At 48.3% G+C, this 13,868-nt stretch overlaps 2 long non-coding RNA genes across 2 annotated transcripts in view; both read left to right on the top strand.

The window, feature by feature from the left end:
- The window catches only part of LOC121470381 (uncharacterized), a 256,297-nt gene that overhangs the window by 55,626 nt on the left and 186,803 nt on the right, over positions 1-13,868 (top strand). The gene's annotated exons all lie outside the window — the stretch shown is intronic.
- LOC140684627 (uncharacterized) lies at positions 12-11,838 on the top strand. The gene is made up of 4 exons (XR_012057166.1): positions 12-896; positions 4,230-4,343; positions 10,000-10,184; positions 11,572-11,838. It is a non-coding gene; the product is annotated as an uncharacterized lncRNA (long non-coding RNA).

The following is a 13,868-nucleotide window of genomic DNA, read 5'->3' on the forward strand; positions in this document are numbered from 1 at the left end:
ACAGTGTCACTAATTGCTGGGTATGTTCTCAGCTGAAGTTGGGAGGAATGGGGTTCCCTTGGAAGGCCCACCCTGTGGGGTGGCCAGAACTCTGTCAATGGGCTCTGCCTCGTAACGGAGTCAATGAAGGGACAGTTACAGAAACCTGTGCTGTGGGACACGGGAATACAACGATCAGTGTGACAGGATTCACTCAGATTTCCCGTCAGGAGAAACCAAACCCTGTTACAGTTATAGAGGCTACAGTGTCAGAAGATTTCTGTGCTTTACCATCACTCCCAATGTCAGTAGAACTTGGGGTGCTACAGCTGGTCAGTGTCAGTGTCACACCGCTCCCAGCTGCAGGGCCCCCATTTAGGGTCCTTCAGCAACGACCACACGGAAGACTTAGGGCCCAGAGAACATTTTCCACCCAAAGAGTGCCTTGGGTTTCTGAAAGCAAAGGATTCTGGTTCACCCTGTGCCCCATCCCGTGGAGTTGACATGAATGAGCTGAATGGATTATTAGAAGAGGTAGTAAATGATACTCTTAAAATGTCCAATAGTGCATTGGATTATTAGAAGAGGTAGTAAATGATACTGTTGAAATGCCCATTAGCACAATCTATGAGCTCCAACAAACACAAATGGGGACTCCAGAGAACCGCATGGCCTTGGATTATCTGCTTGCTGGCCAAGGAGGAACCTGGGCTATCAGGGGACGGGGATGTTGCACTGCTAGCAGTGATGGGTTTGAAGGCCAACAGTCAGGAATCACCTTGACAGAAAGAGCAGTAGAAGAGTGGCAGAAAGAAGAAAATTCTTCTTGGTGGGATTGGCTTCATGGCTGCCAAATTAGAGGCTGCTGTGAAATGCATTCGTGGCAGGACCTGTCATCATTGCAGTGTGTGCACTTGGTGAGTTGCTGTGACACTTTGTGCTGGGAAGTGGAGTATTGGGACCTTTCTTAAAAGAGACAGTCTCAAGAAAAGAGAGGCATTTGATAAATAACAGAGAATAGCAACTATTTAGGCATGTTTTAAAAGGAATGTGAATAGCTCTGAGTAATGAACCTTAACTGCACTTAATTGTAGAACAAAAGGAGATGCCTTTATGCCTAATACCTAAATCTAAGCTGTGTTACTGAAAGAATTATTACAAAGGTTGTAGTTGATTGTAGGTCTCAGGACCGATCAAAGTACCAAGGCCTGAACAGGTTGTGATCAAGGCCTGAACAGGCCCTGAGGCAAAGCTCACCACTAGATGAACCTTCCAAGCAAATGTTGTATTTGTATCCACTCATTAAGGAAGCATGATTAACAACAGGATCAATGCATGTGTTCCTTGATAAAACATGGATTTATCTTTCTGTATTTAGAAACAGACAAGGCCCCATCTGGCCTTGTTTGGGGGTGAAGGATCAAAGTCAACTCCCTTGGTTCCTCCTTCGGCCCTGGCCAGGCTTTGGGAGAAAGCAGTCAGGAGAATGAAAGCAGATGTTCTCGCAGTGGCAGTGATGCCAGCTTGTTTGTTTAACAGTGTAAAAGCTGGGTCCTCTCACAGCTTTGGGGTTGGAGCCTCATTGCCTGCAGAGGTGGAGGCACCTGCAGGAATTCCCAGTGTCTGGGAGTGGCTCTCCAGTCCTTGGCTTCCCCCAGCTGATGTTTGGCTGTGGATAATGGTAAAGCCTGAGGCTAACTGGTGATGGATCTTTCCTTAATCACTCCAGGCAATCTCTGGTAGCAATGACTGGATGCATTGCTGAGCTTCTTTTGTAATGCTTTGCTAATGATGATGTGCTTTGCTGAGCTTATCCTTTTGTAATTCTTTGACGCTGTGCATGATATAAATGACACAATTCCTTCAGTTGGTGTCTGTGTCTTTGGTGCTGACCCTGCCCACTGGTGAAACAGGGCCCCCTCCAGCCTAGAGTGTTACCTAGGAAGAGAAAAGCCATCACTCCAAATGTCCCCCCTTCCTCCTTGTTCCCCCCACTTTATACTCTGCCCTATGGTCTGGGGTATCCCCGGGGTCAGTGGGGGTCACCTGTCCTGGCTGTGTCCCCTCCCAAGCTCCCCCGCAGCCCCAGCCCCTCTCCAGTGTGGCCAGAGGAGGGGCAGGCCAGGCTTTGGCTCAGTGGGAGCTCAGCAAGAACAAAAGCATCTCTGTGTGCCCAGCCCTGTGCTCAGCACCTGGCCCAGCAGCGTCTCAGTGCCAGGGTCTGTGCCATCAGTCCCTGCCAGGGGTTTCCATGGCACCTGCCAGGCCAGGTGACCCAGGTGTGGTGTCCCAGTGAGGGCTGCCATGCAAACAGTGCCCAGCACTGCCCCTTTCTGTCTGCCTGACCTGGCCTTGGCCCTGGCCCTGCTGTTTGCTGCTGGTTCCGCAGCGCCTGACCGGCCCGCGTGGCACAGGGCAGGCGGCCACGGCACGACCCACAGCAAGGGCTCCCCTCTGGCTCTGGGCAGTGACACCAGCCCTGAGCAATGGGCTGGCGTAGTGGGGTCAGTGCAGTGTCCATGGCAGCAGTCCCTTGCAATGCCCAGTGCAGGTTGGGATGATGATCCACCCTCACAGCCGGCCCAGGGCAGGTGTGCGGTGCCCTTCCCCACAGCCTGTCTGCACAGAAGCACTTCCAGGGCTCTCTGCATTTCCCTTCCTTCACTCTGGAGTCACTCACACACCTCCCAGTGGCCCACTGGGAACTTTGAGCTGCAAGGAGTGCAAAGCTGGTCTGTCCTTCAGGAATGGCTCTCATTCTGCCCTGAGCCAACTCTGGATTTGTGTTCATTGCAGATCTTCCAGTGTGTCTACATCATTCCTTGCAGGGCTCTGCCTTGGGGAAGGGGAACCTCCTTGGATGTACCTAGGGCTTGGCACACACTTGAGGAGTGTGTCTGTTTTAAATGGGGAAGCTTAGGAGTTTTAGATTGCTTCAAAAAATAAAAGAAAACCCCTCTTTGCCTGAGCGCAGCCAGTTCTCCAAGCACAGCAGGTCCCAGGTGACTGAGCAGAGACAGGACGGGCTTGGGCTATGTGGGGCAAGGTTGTCCACACTGCCTCAGACCTCCAGGCACAGCTTCTCTGACTAGGCCAGACATCCTCAGTAGAGTCCCTGGGCCAATATCAGTCGCTGAATGCTGCAGTCACCTCTGCTGTAAATAGAACAGTCATAAAATATACTCTTCAAAGAGGAATGTGGATTTATTGGAAGCTCTTGCAAATAGTTTTCCATCAGTATTGTAGGAAACCTCCTGACAAAGAATCTCCAGGGACTAATTCCAGCAGATAATTGCAGGCCATGATTGCACAAACCTCTTAGGACCCCAAGGCAAAAGCCCAAGTCCTTTGAAAAACCTGCCATCCCTGGGAGCATGAAGGAGGGCCCAGGGCCATTCCTGACCAAGGCTCCCCAGGGCCTCTTCCCAGCAGCTCCCTGAGGCCAGGAGTGCAGGGAGGCAGAGGCTCTGTGTAGGCAGCTCAGCTGCTGAGCAGAGTCTGGGCAGGCTGGAGGCAGCAGAAAGGCCAAGGCCTGAGCCCCAGCCCCAGGGAAGGCAGATCCTGTCCCTCCCCGCCTGCTCAGGGCTCTGCCGGGAGCACTGGCATAGGGAGGGATGCTGAGGGCAGGACAAGGGATGACAGTGCCCAGCCTGGCTGGGGCTGTGCCAGGAGGCCCCAGTGCCTCAGGACAAGGTGTCTCCTCCTCACAGCCCTTGGTGGCAAGACGCTGCCGTGCCCCAGGGAACCAAGGCTTGGCTTCTCCTGGCCACTGCCAGCCTTGCCAGGGCCCTTGGCCATGTCCAGCACAGCTTGTCCTGCGCTGTCCCACAGCTGCTGCTGTGTCCCTGCAGGCTGCACACTCCCATCTCGCTGCCCCCCGGGCCCTGCCCTGCCATTGCCAGCCCTGCCCTGCCCCTGCCATGCCCAGGGCATGTCTGCAATTCCCCCAGGCAATGGGTGGGGGTGGGCAAGTGTTCCTGAGGGCACAGGGAGGGGACAGCTGGGCTGGACTGACCCAAGGGATCTCCATTCCATGCAATGTCATGGTCAGCAATAAACTGAGGGAAAGGAAGGGGATAGGGCTGCCAGGGAGGGCTGTGGAGATTTTTTACCAAGACATTTCTCATACAAAACACAAAGTACATGTTCTTGATCCGTTCCTGCCAGAGGTGGCTGGACTGATTGTCTGCTGATGAGAATCAGCAGTATAGGATTGATCTAATTTGTTGTTTCTTTGCTTCCACCTGCAGCCTTTGCCTTTTGAGGCCCTTGCTGAGGAGGGTGTAGAAGCCCAGAAGATCAGGACCTGGTCTGCATGTCCCAAACATCAAAAACTGGATGGCTGTGGGACCAACCAAGGATTGGTGAGAACAGCCAAGACTTCTTGGCAATAACACACTGTGAGGAAGAACAGACTGTGTCTGCAGAAGGGGCCATGCAGATAAAGGCAGAACTTTTCCAGGACAAACATCCTTGCTCTGGCTCCTGGGCATAAGCACAACATGGCCCAACTGCAGGAATGAGAAGTGGGCATGGACTGTGGGGGAATCAACACCACCAAAGTCCCCCAAAGCCTCTGAGCCATTTCCAGAAAGGTGTAGCAGAACTAACTGCACGTGATAAGTCATTTGCACAGAAAGTGAGACACTTATCACCAGGGCAGGAAAAAGTGATCAGTGAAGAGGTCCTCCCACCAAGGCCAGGCACATTTGTGCCCCAGCGCCCTGGACATCCCATTGGCTGGATCAATGCTGGAACCAGGACTGTGGATCTCTTCTCTCTCTCTCATTTTCTTTCTCTCTGCCCTTCTGATTCACGTGTCTGTCTCTGTCTCTCCTGTCTCTGCCTCTCTTCCCTTTCACCTTTCCTCTTGTGCCTTTATACAAAACCTACTGACATGCCCTTTTATAGCTCAGGGACTGATATCCCAATTTCTATGCCAAATGCATAATGAATTAAGAAAACTTTATAGGCCTTTGTGGACTTTCTGAGCTTTTTAATTTCTTTCAGCCACGAGCATCTACAAAACCTGAGTGTTTCCTTTGCCTTAAGTTTGGGAGATCACAGAGAGTGAGAGAGAAAGAGGCTTGCTGGCCCCTGATGGCCGCACACATTTAACCTGCCAGTGTCGTTTTGCTCAGCTTTTCTCTAGCAGGCAGCATTAACCAGATGCAGCTGCGCAAGGGTTTCCAGCAATTTGGCATCATCCACAAAGGACTTGGAAGTGCATTTTGTCCCATGGCACAGGGAATATATGAATATTCCATTGTAGTCAAGGGCTGGTCACTGCGGGATGTCACCAGGGCGTGGCTGCCAAGAGGACTCTGTTCCATGAACGACATTTGACCCTCATTGTTCAGCCAAATTCCCACTCACCCCATGTTTCATTCCTTCAGCCCATGTGTCTCCAATCTGGCTCTGAGGAGACCCAGCAGACCATGTCACAGACCCTACTAAAGTCTGGGCAAACAACATCCCCTTCTTTTCCCTGCCATGTGTGTTCTGCAGTCCCTGCCCTGTGCTGCCAGTGCCTGGAATGGCTGCAGGAGGATTTGTCACATCCCCTTCCCTGCGGAGCCTGACCAGTCGGTGACTGTCCCCATCCCCTCCCTGCCCTGTTTGCAGACTGGTCCTATGTGTGCCCTTCCCAAGTGCCCAGGACCCTCTGGGATGGCTCTGGCCTTTCCAGGGGCTTTGAGAGAGGTCTCACCGTGACACTGCCCAGCCTTCTCAACATCCCTGACACCAAAAGCCTCTGCCACATCCCTCAGTTCCAGGTCAGTGCCCAGGGCACAGCACGGCCCTGTCCAGGTTCTCAGGGTGCTTCAGAAGGGAGGCAGCTGTGACTTCTCCCTGCGGACCCACCACTCTAATATCCCTCTGTGCAGTCTGTGGCTGTCCTGAGCATTTCCCCTGGAGCCTCCCTGCCCTGGATGTTTCTCTCCATGAGCTCATCTATAAATGGGCTGCTCCACTTTTTGTACCCCTGGGGATTGCCTCAGGCAACCCTGGCCCCTGCCAAGGTCTGTCAGTTGACTCTTCTTTGCCTTTCATCCCTGGAGGTTTCTTTCTTGCCACTTGAGGTGTTGTCATGCTGCACTTCCTAGCAACAAGCTCGCCCGTTTCTCAAATGTTTTATGCAAAGGCACAGGTACACACACACCCTCCTTCCACATGCCTGGACTACTAAGGCCCTCTCTTGGCAACTATACAGAGTGGGGAAGATGGACTATGGGGTGAACAGAGGACATCTAAATAACAAATCACAATAACATAACTATAAGTCAATAAACTTTCCTTAACATACATATAATATTAATCTATTAATTGCGAGAGCCGGCCATTGCATTAGCCATTTAGAACAGTGTGAAGTGGCCTCAAGGCACTGTTTGTGCCACTCGAATTGTGCCACGCCCAAGTGCTGATGATGGTTGTGATAGTAAAAAGGTTTTAAAATCATGGGGATTTAGGGTTAAAAGGAAAATTAGGCTTAGTAGGCCCTGAAAAAAAAATATACCCTAGGTACATGTAGGCCTCCTACTTTGCTAGAACTGCACCTGTGTAGCTAGTACATGATAAATGATATAACTGTTAGATGTGATGATTGTGTAGTAATTAAATAGAATTACTGTTTAATCATAAGATAATCATGAGAAACTGTGGTCGGGGGCCTAAGAAAGATCACGAGAAACTCATGCTTGAATAAAGTCAATGTATACAATAGAACAATAAAGGTTTAACAATTAATATGTAAGTTATATAACGATAGAATAGAAAATACATTCAGCTCAAAAGCCATATTGGAGTCAGATTTGGGTCTGTAACCCTGATTCCCAGAGCTCTCAGTAAAAGCACCTGTATATAATCATATCCTGTGATTATGTGTGTTCCTGAATGCTAACACTTTGTTCTATGGTCCTTATCAAGTCCCCCATTTTATTGAGACACAGTTCCATATGGGAACTAGTTTCTAAATACCTATATTTCATTTTACAGCATAAGAAAACTTTGTTTTCTAATATGTTTTCTAACATGTCTTTTTCTGCAGTCTCATTGGCTAAATGTTTCCCCAATTCCAGTTTAGTCTTATCCACTTGGTGTGCTCTGCAATGCCTGATGGTAACTTCCTCTGGTTTCTGGATACTTTCAAGTAAACCCAAGATTTGTTCTCCGTTTTTGATCGGAGCTTTGATATGTCAAAAAGTCTCTTTCTTTCCAGAAGTCCCATGTGCATGTACCACTCCAAAAGCGTATTCTGAATAAGTTCAAATGTAAACTCCTTTTCCTCTACTCAATTCCAAAGCTCAAGTGACTGAAATTAGTTCTACTTTCTGGGCTGAAACATCAGAGGGGAGTGCCCCCAATTCGATTACATCGGGGTGTGGAGTCACTGCATATCCAGATATTTGGATAGGAAGTTTAGGGGCTTGGTCCTCTGTCAGACCAGCTGCTCCTGCTGCCTGCTCTGCCTTTGGCATCTGCTCTGCTGAGGGTATGGCAGCTGCAGCAGGATTTCCTGTGGGAAGAGGTGCCACTGCTGACATAGCCCTCGGACTCCAGGGGCCCGTGGCTGTGCCCTCCAGCACAGGGGTGTCACCCACAGCGGGGCACGAGGGGACGGTGAAAGGCATTAGAAGGGAGAGAAACCAGCATCTAGGGACTATGTGGGGAAATGACAATTTATTTCCTTTTCCTTGAATAACGAATTGCAGGAGCCCTGCTAGAGCTGCTGGTGGATTGCCTCTTGCTGAGGCCCCTCCTCTTTTTGGGACACCATGTGCCCCCCGGGCAAGGGGCCCCTGTTCCATCCAGGAGCAGAGGTGCTGTGCCTTCTGCCCCGAGCAGAGGGACCTGCTGCTGTCACCACCTCTTGCCACAGGTCCTCCTGATACTGGTCCTGCCCTGCAGGGATGGGCACAGGTGGGGAGTAGCAGTGAAACCCAGGGCAGGGGCTTTAAATTGACTGCTCTCAATGAGTTGTCGAGAAATCAGTTTTCCTTTTTCTGTCAACCAAGGCTGTCAGTGTTTCTGTGTTTGTATTAATGAGAAGGGTTAGGGTTAAGGTAGAGTGTGGGTTTAGGGTTAGGTTAGGGTGTGGGTTTAGGCTTAGGGTTAGGTTAGAGTGTGGGTTTGTGGTTTAATGGAGAGCAAAGTGGTGTCTGAATTTTAATTTTTTCTTTCATGGTATTTTGTCTGTGAAAAGTCTGAAAGTCAAGGACATCTTTTTGGAATCTGCTATCTTTGTCCTTGATCATAGCCGAGTGACCCTTCAGAAATAAGCGAAAGCAAGAACTCTTTTGGCCATTTTTTAGAAGGAGAAAAAACCAAGCCCAAACCTGTTTTCTGAATCCTCTGGAAAATCTGACTTATCCAAGAAAACATGATTAGGAATGTATTGATTTTCTGTTCTGTCATTCATTCAGACACCTGTGAAGTCAGATCAGTACTGCTCTCTTTAATGACTTATGACACAGCTGATTGCCATTAAATCTCTTGAAATCATGGCCTCAACTTTCAATGATATTTTGAATATGAGACTTCCCATTTCAGGGAGGAACAGAGTGCATTTGCACAGTTCCATTATGGGTAGGTTTTTTTCAACACACAGATTCTCTCATTTCCCATTCTTTAGCCTTAACCATTAATGTAAACCATCTGCTTTGGAAATGCAACTCAGATGTAACTCTTTCTACTATTTTGCTTAACTTATTTTTAGAGGCTGAAAATATTCAGTTGTAATTTGCTTTATAGAATTCTTTGTCACTGTGGGACCGGAAAAAGATCACAGGAATTTCTCCCATCATCGGTTTTAAAATATTTTAAAATGTTATTATAAAGACTATTTATCAATATTTAATTTTTGCTTTCTGTGTAATTTTATTAAATCTGTACTTTAAAACAGGAATTACCTATCAGGCTTTTAGCTCAATGACAGCAGCTGCTTTTCAGCAGGCTAATTTTCCTGTAGGACTAGACAAGGAAAGTAACTTAGGAAATTGATTTTTCCACATTGTTGCAGTGTAGGAATGGTATTCCCCAGTTTTGCGCTCACACTGATACAGATCAGACCATGTGCCACTCACTGACTTCCCCACCACTTTTCCTGTGGCAGGAGGAGAGAAGAGCACAAGTAGGTAAAGATCACAGGTTGAGATAAGAACAATTTACTAGAAACAGCAGTGAAAAAATCCCCGTTTCCAAGGACACGTGGCCATTGTCGCCAGCACATAGCAGGACTGCTCAGATCCTTCAGCAGCTGCGTTGAGAGCGGGGGTGTCAGAGAGAGAGCGAGTGTTGTTCCAGTTTAGCTGGTTCTAGCACACGTTGGTCAAGAGGCTGATCCACACACTGAGTGGAGGTAATTATTTACACTTCTGTGCAGAAATGGGGGGCTCAGGGACAAATTCACAAAGCCAGCACCCCAAGAAGTAGAGTGTCTTAGTATTTCTACATTTTAGCAAAGAAAGGAATTAGTGTTCATTGACTGCAAGTTCCCTAGTTCTCTTCATAATTAGTATTCTGTCTGCTATTGGGTAATGATCCTCTCACTTCTCATGTTCATTAGTCTGCATGCTCAGTCTCTCCCTTCTTTTATGTCAATGGCTTCTGGAGCGCATGGCCATGGTCTGCCCCTGCTGGAATGACCTTTAACCTCACAGGAGGTGATTCAGTGCAGTTTCTGCATTGGCTTTATCAGTTTGTACCCTCCCTTGGGGGTTCTGCCAAATGTCCTTGCGCCCCTAAATTCTGCATTCTTTGTGCCCACCATCAGTGGTACATCCTTCTTCCCAAGCCTTGCTAACCTCCCCGGTGTCTGAGGTAGCTGAAGCCTGTCAAGCCCTGCACCCCAACAAGGCAATCCAGCCAAGAAGTAACCTGCCTTTCAAAGGCCTGGCCATCACTCGTTGGCTACTTCTTGTTTCATGGGAATAATCTCCCTTCTTGTTGATGGGCCTTGAAAGCCACAAAGGACAAACATCAAAGAACACATTTTCCTGACAAATATTTTGCATTTTGCAGATTCTTCAGCAGGACCAGGGGCTGTGTGGGAGCCGGAGCACCCGAGGCAGAGCAGGATGGCGGAGCTGTGGGCCTGGGCACGATCCAGAGCGTTCCACAGGGCCCCAGTCTGCACTGTGTCCCGCAGGGCCCTCAAGAGCCCTGCCGTGCCCGTCAGGGTGACCCAGAGGTCCCAGGACCCAGAGGTGAGGGGCAGGTGTTGGGCTCTGCGGGCTGCCAGCGGGTGGGGGCTTGGCCATGGTGTTGGTGTCAGGTGCTGCTGACCCCGCGGGACCTGTTGGGCAGGGCTGGGGCCCCACTGGTGCTCCAAGGGCCCCTTTGAGGCAGCTGCCCAGGGGGAAGCCACTCACAGGGATGACACGGAAGAGGTGCCAGAGGAAGTGGGAAGTTCTCTGATGGATGTGTTTCTCAGGGATTGCACTGAGGAGGTTCCAGTGAAAGTCAGATGTTCTCAATGCGGGCACACTCAGGAAATTCATGCTCTGGGCATGGCTCTTGGTCAAAATGCATGGATTTCTCATTGTTCCATGTTTGCACTGCACTCACCGAACATGTCAGGATAAAGGAAACTCTCTAACATTATTTTTTAGTATTAATATTTAGTATTTATGCTCAGCTTGATGCATAGTGGAGAACTCCAGCCACATGCACACCATTTTCAAAGCTTTTCCAAACAAAGAAATTTCAGCATTTTTAGCAAAAAAAAGAACCAAATCATCTTCATGGGTTCTAAATTACATAATTTCTTCAATTAAGTAATATTCTATCTTCTCTTTGGTATTGATGTCTCCCTTCTCATGGTAATTAATTCACATCTTTCAGTCCATTTATCATAGCTTTTTAGATTTTATCTCAGACAATTTTGCCCACAGAATGAAGCAGGTGGATGGCAGTAGTTGTTTTAGTTCAAAAATGTACTTAGGCTGATGAACATTTCAGTGATTTTTTAACCTCCTGCAGAATGTGATACATTCTGTATTAAATTATGAGATCAGACAAGCAATCCGAATTTTGTTATATCTGATTAACCTAGGATAAACTGCTTCCATTTCACAGCTGCAAAGAATTGCATCTAGATCTGAGGACAAGAGAAAGGGCTTTCATGCCTGTTGAGAGTCAAAATTCACCTTATTCAGATGAAATTCTTCTTGGAGCTGACTCCAAGATGTGCTTCCTTAGTACCAAATAAATCCCAGCATCAGGTCGTGTCCAAAATTCTTATATTTTTGTGAACCACTCTCACCTGGATTGTTAGCTGGACACTGGCCAGTTCAGTTGTACTCAGGCACTTGATTTCAAGGGCAGCCTGTGCCTATAAATTCTGGCAACTGGGAAAGGATGACTTGCTACTTGAACACTTGGCTGCGTTAGAGGCCAAGTGAGGGTTGCTCTCTCAGGGCAGTTTTGTAGCCGGCTGCTTGCAGAGGGAGAACTGTGTCAAAGCAGCCCTTTCTAGTGATGTGACAGCAAACCTTTGCAAATACAGTTCTTGTTTAAAACAAAGGGCCTAGTTAATCAGCAGTGATGGAGAGCAGGCTGAAGTTTTTACAGAAAATATCTTTTTCCTTGTAGCCAAATGCCAGCGAGGCATCGCACAATGGAAGTGCACAGAATGTCAACTTGTATAACCCAGCTGGAGGTATGATTGCCTTTCACATTTTGCTCAGTGTCAGTAAGATTTTCAACTTGGTAATTCATTTTTGCAGCATATTCTTGGGACAGGGGATCTCTTGTGTTCAGAGATCTCGACTGGAGGTGGTATGCCCTCAGGTCAACCTTGCAGTCTCTTGTCACTGCATTTAGCCACTGGCTTGTTTTCCCCTGAGAAAACCTGCTAGTCCTTCCTTGTTTGCATACTGGTTGATGGGATGCAATGTGGAGCATTGAGGTCAAGGCTTGGACTACTCCATGCACCTAAATTCACTGCCTTGGTAGCTAAGGTTTTGCTTTTGGAGTATCTAGGCCCTGTCATTATCCTCTAAATTTAATTGGGAAAACCTATGCAACCTTGAAAAGTTGCACAGAGAATTTCATAAGGTCAGCTTGGGAAAGTTTGCTTGATTTAATTTCTTCTCTTGGTCGTTAATAAGTGAGTGTTGCCGCAACACAGTGTTGGGTTCTTCTCAAGGCAATTGAAAGGAAGATATTGATGTCATCTTCCCCACGGATTCCATAATTTCCCCCAAAGCACAAGGTGCTTAGGTGATGTCATTTGTTATGAATCTGTTCTCAATGCTGTTTCCCCAAGGAGCCTGGTTCCAGGCAGACTCGAGGTGAACATTCCCCTTACAGGCACTCAGTGGTGCTGCCTGCAGCAGTGAGCTGAGCCAGGTACAGCCAGCTGCCCTGAGAAAAGCAGGCTCTCACCTGGCTGTGGCTGCAGTCACCTGCCTGCAGGGACTTCCCTGCCACTGCAGGTGCAGCTCTTGCTCTGCCTTAGCCTACTGCAGAGCATTTTAAACTAGTGACATGGTGGCTTTTTGCAGAGACAAAACTAAACTTCACATTTCTCATTGGGGACATTCTGTTTCACATGTGAATGATGATTTGTGTGATTCTTGGTGGTGGTCTACACAGACCCTAAGGGAATATTTAGCATTCAGTAACTGGGGTGTGAGGACTGGCAGTAGTGAGACAATTGTGGAACTTGGTGCTGCTTTGGCTTTAGTCTGGCACAGAGAAGCTCAGGTGAGACAAGTCTGGTTGCTGCTAGGGTACAGGGTGCCTTTGCAACATGCTCCATGCTGTACCAGTTAGGGACTGGGGTTTGTCACAGAATCAGAGAATCAGAATCAGACTTGGAAGGGATCCACAAGGATATGCAAGTGCAGCTCTGTCCCCAAGAATCCCACCAGGTGCCTGTGGAACTTGTCCAAATGTTTTCTGAGCTCTAGTGGACTTGGTACCATGAGCAGTCTTGTGGGGAGCCTGTCCCAATGCCTAATTACCCTGGGTGAAGAACTCTTACCTGATTTCAATCTTAATGCTTGCTTATGGCTTCAGGTAATTTTTGTTAGAAGTCATTCCGGGGTATGGTTTTAGGAGGTGTTTTGTTTGAATGCTGTGGGAAGTTTCTCTATCCACATTGGATTGAACTTCTCAAAACATTAGCGGTGTCTTCACTCGACATCTGGCATGTTTACAGTGCTCTAAATAATTGAAGCATGTGATGTTTGTGCAATTAGGTTTGCAGACAAATATCAGAGAGGCATGGTCCAAGGAACAGGAAGTGGAGAAAGGCATTAAAAATTTTACCTACATTGAAAGACTGAAGGAGCGTGTCAAGAAAGGTCAGTCTCTGTGTGTGGGATGGAAGAGACGAAGCTCCCAGATTTCTCACCAATATGCATCAAGTCTCCATCAGCCACTAAGCACGAGTTCCTGGTTTCAAAACAGTGCTTGCTGTGTCATATCCCCTCCCTTGACCCGCTGGCCACGCTTCACCTGATGCAGCCCAGGACACGGTTGCCTTTCTGGGCTGCCAGCACACGTTTCCAGCTCATGCTCAGCCTCTCATCCACCAGCACCCCCAAGTCCTCCCCACCTTCATCCCAGGCTCCTCATCCCATCCCAGCATCCATGCCCAGCTGGGATAGGGCATGTCCCAATCCCAAAGATGCAGCGCTTTGTACTTGGCCTTGTTGAATCTGATGAGGTTCCCAGGGCCCTACTTGCCAAGGTTCTCCATGTCCCTCTGGATGGCATCCCAGACCTCTGGTGTTGTCAAACTTGCCAAAGAAGCATTTAATCCCCCTGTCCATATCATTCTTGACATAGCTTAGTGCTTTAGCTTACAAACTGGAGAAATCATACAAAAACCACCATGCATATAAAGAGTTTTCCATAAATACCTCCCCTCCAGTATCACT

This window comes from Taeniopygia guttata, chromosome 8, assembly GCF_048771995.1.
Source record: "Taeniopygia guttata chromosome 8, bTaeGut7.mat, whole genome shotgun sequence".
NCBI lineage: Eukaryota > Metazoa > Chordata > Aves > Passeriformes > Estrildidae > Taeniopygia > Taeniopygia guttata.